The sequence below is a fragment of the Arvicanthis niloticus genome, unplaced genomic scaffold (assembly GCF_011762505.2).
Source record: "Arvicanthis niloticus isolate mArvNil1 unplaced genomic scaffold, mArvNil1.pat.X pat_scaffold_738_arrow_ctg1, whole genome shotgun sequence".
NCBI lineage: Eukaryota > Metazoa > Chordata > Mammalia > Rodentia > Muridae > Arvicanthis > Arvicanthis niloticus.
Genome location: NW_023046341.1, coordinates 7,951 through 15,261, shown reverse-complemented (window position 1 = coordinate 15,261; position 7,311 = coordinate 7,951). Strand labels below are relative to the sequence as shown.

Genomic DNA, 7,311 nt, shown 5'->3' with positions numbered 1-7,311 from the left:
GGAGGAGCTAACCCACTGTGACCCCAAGGAGGAGGAGCTAGCCACTGTGATCCCAAGGAGGAGGAGCTAGCCACTGTGATGCTAAGGAGGAGGAGCTAACCACTGTGACCCCAAGGAGGAGGAGCTAGCCACTATGAACCCAAGGAGGAGGAGCTAGCCACTGTGATCCCAAGGAGGAGGAGCTAGCCACTGTGATGCTAAGGAGGAGGAGCTAACCACTGTGACCCCAAGGAGGAGGAGCTAGCCACTATGAACCCAAGGAGGAGGAGCTAGCCACTGTGACCCCAAGGAGGAAGAGCTAACCACTGTGACCCCAAGGAGGAGGAGCTAGCCACTATGAACCCAAGGAGGAGGAGCTAGCCACTGTGACCCCAAGGAGGAGGAGCTAGCCACTGTGACCCCCAAGGAGGAGGAGCTAACCACTGTGACCCCCAAGGAGGAGGAGCTAACCACTGTGACCCCCAAGGAGGAGGAGCTAACCACTATGACCCCCAAGGAGGAGGAGCTAACCACTATGACCCCAAGGAGGAGGAGCTAATCACGTGATTCCCAAGGAGGAGGAGCTAATCACTGTGATGCCAAGGGTGCTAAGGAGAAATTTAAATGAAATGCAAACATGGATCCGCTGCCTGTTTTAAAGTGGGAAACAGCTGGCCTTCTGGATTTAAGGGGCTTGTCTTTTTCAAAGGATTTCTAGTTCAGTCCCCACTGGATGAAAGCTCCTCCCTCTGACAAGGAGGCTGTGGACTTCCCCAGGTTAGCCAGGATTTCATTTACAGCTGGAGCTCTAGTCCTTACACGCCCTTTTCTCCCTTGGAGTGTGACATGCTCACTCATGCCCCCGGGTTTCCACCTTTCTGGTTTCCTCTTTGGGAAGTGTCCTCTTTGTCCAGGGTGTGCTAAATCTCTTCTTCAAAGTTCAACTCCCTAGTGACCTCCTCCTAGGAGCCCCCCCTGGCTCCTCAGTTCTCTGTCTTCCTGTCTCTGACCCCACCTTCTGAGCATCCCTCCTCCCTGAGCCCTCTGTCATCTAAGTGTTCTTTTGCTTCCTCTTCTCTCCCCCATCATGAACGTCTCGAGAACCAGAAGGGTTATGTGTCCCGCTGGCATCTTCCACATATGTTAAGTCTGCTTAGGTTCGTTCCCATTTCTTCTCACCTAAGAACACAAACTCTTCCCTCCATACTACTCTCTCTCTCATGGTCACTTTTGATTGTCCAAGAACTAGACCCACTGTGTGCCCCCCACGGCCCTCTGCTCATACACATCACCAAACATGGGGTGTGTCCTCTTAAGACATGGAGGTCCTTGGGAGTCATGTGCCTTTCACCGGCTATTGCTGCTGGGTCTGGCATGGCATCTGGTGCCCAACAAATACACAAATAAAAGAATGTAATAAAAGATAAGGAAAATACATGGAACAGCAGAGACCCTATCATCTCTGTTGAAGACCTGTTGATGCACAGAAAGACCTGAAAGCAAAAAAATTCACATGTCGTGATCAGTTAGTGTTAACGGTTTAGCTTTGCACAACCTACAATCACTTCTTAGGAAGAGTGTCTCAGTGAGGGTTGTTTAGATCAGGTTAGCATGTTAAGTATGTCTGTGGAGGATTGTCTTGACATGGGTGTAACCATTTCTGTGTCCTGGAGTGTGTAAGAGAAAGGTAGCTAGTTGAACAGTAAACATGGTATGCCTGTCTCCTTTATCTCCTCATAGATATGTGACCATCTGCCTCAAGTTTCTGCCTTGACTTCCCTGAAATAATGGAGTATTACCTGGAATCACAAGCCAGATACTCCCTTCTCCCCTCAGCTTCTTTTAATAGGGTGTTTGATCACAGCAATAGAAGTGAAATTAAAACATGAAAAGCCTTGGCATAGCTACTTTCTCATGCTGGCTAGCCAGGGCTTTCTCTGGGCTCCCCTCAGAGGTTTTGGAGTGCCTGGTAAAGGCAGTGTCTGTGTTCTTACAGCAAAGCCCCAGGGTAGATATTAGAAAATAACTGTCCCTTTCACCTCAGACACGGTACTATTGCTTCATTGGTCTAGTTAATGAGTGCTACCTTTAACATTGAACAAGGGCTTCTTGAAGGGCAAGTCTGGGATGGGAATCACGCGCAGACTTGGGTTTCAACCTGACCCCTCTCCGCCATGACCTTGAAGTAGACATTGACTCTGACATTTGAGTTCATTTTATCCATAAGTGACAACAGCACAGGCCCAACACACAGCTGTGATGGAGACAGGTGACAGTGAGGTATGCAAAACCACTGCCGATGAGGCTGGGCCATGGAGGGCATGTGACCACCCTTAACAAGTGCTTACAATCAGAGCATAATGTCAAAAAACAGCTGCTGCTCCTGCTTCAGGCTCCTCCCTTTCACAGATGCTGACCACCCAGGTACCTGCTAGCTTCTCACCTAGGAAGTGAGCAAACATTGAGGCCAGACACACCCTGCTCCCCACCCCATTCCCTGCTTCCTATCTGGGAATCCAAGAGCCTGGCTGCTGGATCCTACTAGGAATCACTCCCATCTCCAGAGACACCCACACCGCTGTTGCTTCTGTCTGTCCCAGGCATTAACAACTTTTCTAAACAAACTCATTGTTCCCCAGTAATCTGTCTCAGTATCCTTTTCAATCCTGCCTGCACCCTAAAACCTCACAGGGTCAGGTACCCACAACTATACTAATCATTGGTACAAGATTTCAACTCAATCGCAGCACCAAATGACAAGCTGGATTTTTATCCTCTCCAAGGAAAATCTGGGCAATGTGGGCAGGATACAGACCAGGGATTGCACGAGTTAGTCAGAGACTTCAACCCTGTCCATTTAAGCCAGTTATGGCCCCCCGTTCTCCTCTACTGTGACACAGAACTTTTTTTTTTTTAAAACTGCCCATAACCGTATGGCATGACTACTACACTCATGAACTCACAGCAGTAGAGTCTACATGCACAAGACTGGGCCTGTCAAAATGTCATTGTGGATGGGAAAGGACTTATACGGTCCCACCTCCCCCAAAGAGCTAGACAGTTAATAGTCACTGGGGACAGGGTGTGTGTGGGGGGCGGGGATCCACATTCCTCAATGGTGTAGCCACAGGTAAGTTGCCCTTGCTCAAGGTAAATAACCCCCTACTCATGCCCATTCCTGCAACCCTAAGTAAATGCAGTGGGACACAAAAGAAGCAATGAAATTAATAAGATAAAAATAAAATACCAGTCATTGATATCTGCCCACAAATCATCCTTGCAATTCAGGTCTGCCTGCAGGGCCTGGAGCAGGGCATCCTGACCTGAGCAGGCATCTCCAAAGGAAACGAGCTCCATTTCTCAGGGGAGTTCTGGGAAACCCATCACCCTCAGCCTCCTTGTGCCCCAAACATCCAAAGGAACATGAAACACACACACACATGAGAGAGAGAGAGAGAGAGAGAGAGAGAGAGATGAGAGAGAGAGAGAGAGAGAGAGAGATATTTTGACAGATGGAATTACATGTCTGAGCACCTATCTATACATCTCCAGGAGGTAAAAGCTGAGACCAGCAGTCCTGCTGGAAAGAAGAAAAGCTGCTGACCACCCTGTTCCCAGATTGCAACTGGCTAACAGGTGTAATGATGCCAACAGGCCAATCAAGGCAAGCGTAAGGGACGCAGCTCACTGGTAGGCAATGCCTGAGAAACAGACCCCGGTGCAACCAGAGCGCTTGAATATTAGCCAAAGTCCTAAGGGAAGCGGCTGCTGCTCAGTACACTGTCTTTGTGGAAACAGAAATCAGTTGACTAATAAATATCAAAAACATGTACTGCCTGCCCCTAGAAGCACTGCAGGTGTGGCTGCTGTGTCACATGAACATCAGTAGGTGGCAGAGAAGAGAGAGGCTATGACTACAGTTCTGACCCTATGAACCCTTTGAACGGTTAGGAGCCCAACCTTCCTGAAAGAAAGAGAGCTTGCCTGAAATGACCACCAGCCAGTGCCATGCAGGCCCAGAAGGAATCCCAGAGTAGGGAGTGAGCTGGAGACTAGAAGAACCCTGCCTGGGACCATGGATCTCAGAGGGGTATGAGCCAGAAATGACCACCCAAGATGACAGCACCCTGGGTCCTGGACAGGGAGCTAACCTGAGATGACCACTAGTTTGGCACCATGCAGACCTGAGGGGACCATGCCAGAGATGACCCCCTGCCCAGTGCTATAATGCACAAGTGGGTCATAGTACTCCTGAGATGACCCCAGATACTCAGAGACCCTGGGTGCCACTAAGAGGAACAAGTAAGCGGTGGACAAACAGAAGGATGTGGGCACAATAAAGAGAGGCAGAACTGGAGACTTGAAGATAGTGAAGAATCACACAATGTGAGTATCCAGTGGTGACACTGGCAACCAAGGTGGGGTCCTGACCTGTGCTGTTTACTGGAGGCCACATCTGGGTCCATGGCTCTGCAGCAGCCTGTTACCATCAAAGGCCAGGTAAGCATTCCTGGTCTTGGTTACCACCTGGGGACATGTTGATGTCTGAGGGCTGGGCAGAACTGGCCCCACCCCTCGTCCTGGGCATTGTGGGAAAACTGGCCCTTGGGAGCATGAGAGAAGAAAAGCTGACCCTGCCCGTCAACAGCTGCAGCACTCAGGAGAGCAGGCCCTGCACTTTGCCTGGGCAGCACAGTAGAACTGACCCTGGTGGTGTGGGCATGGGAAAGCCAGGCCTAAGGGCATGAGCATGGGACATCTGGTCCTGCTTCTTGTCTGTAGTGTGGTGGTACTGACAAGGGAAAGATGTTCTCCTCCTCTCCCTCATCCCTTGCCACCTATATCTAGCAGGCAGGAGAGCTGACCATGAGAGCGGGAGAACCAGCTACAGCACTCAGGAGAGCTGGTCCTGCACCTCACCTGGGCAACAGGGTAGAGCTGGCCCTGGTTTAGGAGGTTGCTGGGGAACTGACCCTAAGGGTATGAGAGTTGGAGAGCTGACCAGCTGACTAGCTCTGATACCTCTCAAGCCCAGACCCAGGGCTTTGAATTGGACCACCCCAACATCTAACCCAAACTGCTAACATGCAAGAAGAGGCCAGTCCTACAGATCCAAAGCCAAAGGATCTCCATGACACAGGGCAATAGCAGGAGTCCCAGTGAGGTCCCAGGATTGACAGACTAGCAGAGACCAGAGGCCTCATAACCAGACCAACAAGTCATTGCAATGAATATTTACAAGCAAAGAAGTATTGATAAAGGGGTGTACTGTGGGACACACTGTGACACGCTACAGCTTCCACAGTGGGATATATTTTTTCTTCTCTGTTGTTGGGAAAGTTGCAAGAGTGGAGGGCACCTGACAAGCAGAGGAGCTGATGAGTCGGCTCAAGGGATGTGAAATTCACAAAGAACTAATCAAGAGTTTCTAAAAGTATATCTGTAAGGCTGTGCCCTTGACTCTGAAGATGGGGGATTGGCTCGGGATGTCACCTGCACTAAAGACTTGAAGAATGGGGATCATTCATGATGGTTTTTTTGATGTTATAAAAGGAAAGGTTCTCCAAGGACATGAGGAGACAGGCTCTAAAGAAGATACATAAACGGCCAGCAAGAGCAAGAAAAAAAATGTAAATCTAATCACCATGAGACACACTCTCGCTCTCCACAACTGTTAGAATGGCTTCCACAGGAATGCACAGATTAATGGGACACAGAGAAAGTCCCTTACACACTGCTATGGTGAAATAAACCGGTATAGCCCCTGGGGAAGACAGTGTGGCAATTCTTCAGAACACTGAAACTGGAGGGTTGCTGAAAGGGCTCAGTGTGTTAAAGCACTTGCCAACAAGCCTAAAGACCCAGGTTCAATCCCTGGGACCAGCGGTAGAAGGAAGGAGGACACTGACTTCTAAGAATTGTTCTTTGACATCCACATAAGCACCATGACAGATACTGTGCATCCAGTCACACAGTAATCATACATAAATATAATTCAAAATGAAAAATAGAAATAGAGTCTAATTCCAATTTGCTTCTGGGCATCCACCCAAAGAACCCAAAGCGAAGGCCTGAAGAGACCTTTGTGCGGCCCGTGCTCATGGCAGCATTAGTCACAACAATTAAAACCTGGAAGCCACCCAGGTGCCCACTGATGGATGAATGAATAAACAGAACATGGCACATACATGCAACAGAGTATTACTCTACCCATGTTGACAGCGCAAATAGACCTTACAGACATTAGGCTGAATGAAAGAATTCAATCACAGATGACAAATACTGTCTTGACTCCATTTATGTAAGACAGTCAAAAGTGGTGAGGCAAAAAGTAACCCAGCGTAGGCCCCAGCTGGTGTAAGGAGAAGGCGGGAATTACCATGTGATGGGTTGGGTCTGTCTGGGAAGATGAAACATATAATGGAGATCATGGTAGTGACTGGCCATATACCAACAAGAACACACTCAATGTCACTGAGATATATATACTTAAAGATGACTAACATGGGGTGATGGGGAGAGGTCAGTGGGTCAGACGGAAACCTGAAGGCTCGCAGGAAATAAGATCTAGTTCAGGAGGGAATCTGGATAGCATAGACTGGGTCCAGCCAAGACCCTAGGGCTGGGGTGTTCCACCCTATGCTCCTTCCTATAGCTTGCTGAGAAATGCTCTCCACCAAGAGTGACATTCCTGAGCTATTGAGTCAGGGCAGTGACCATTGGGGAGGCAATAGGCAAAGGGAGTTTGACCTTCTGGTCTCAGTCAGGGGATTCCATAAAGGACTCAGCCAGGTTCTTCCTCACTTCCTAAGGCAGTGGTCAAAGGGGAAGGAGTGGGTGGCTGAGGCAGGAAGGAGGTTGAGCCCGGCCGGAGCAAGCAGAAGTAAGTACAGGAGCCCACACCCACTGAACTGAAGACGCTTTCACAGGAACAGACTTCCCCCCACAATTTGGAAAATAAGTACCTATGGACTGGCAAGGGGAGGGTCCTGGAAGGAACCTTGTTATTATGTAACCTCCGCCATCCCTTTTCCCCTCCAATTAAAAACCTGCATTTAAAATACATACAACACGGCTGGAGATGTAGCTTAGTGATGAAGCATTGACTAACATCACACACAAATGTGTGTGTGCATGTACATGAGTGCGTTTGTGTGTGTGTGTGTGTGCACATGACATATGCATGTGTAGGTGAGTTGGTATGCTTACCACTGTGGAGGCAAGAAGGAGACGTCAGAATGTCAGTCTCAGTCACTCTCTTTCTGAGACAGGATCTATCACTGATAGATCACAAGTTCCCAGTTAAGGCTGGACTGCCTGGCCAATGAGCTC

General features: G+C 49.1%; 1 non-coding gene across 1 annotated transcript; it reads left to right on the top strand.

Moving 5' to 3' along the window:
* Nucleotides 1-3,814: 3,814 nt before the first annotated feature.
* On the top strand, nt 3,815-3,942 carry LOC117702356 (small nucleolar RNA SNORA17). Its single transcript, XR_004606009.1, has one exon. It is a non-coding gene; the product is annotated as a small nucleolar RNA SNORA17 (small nucleolar RNA).
* The last annotated feature ends 3,369 nt before the right edge of the window (nt 3,943-7,311 follow it).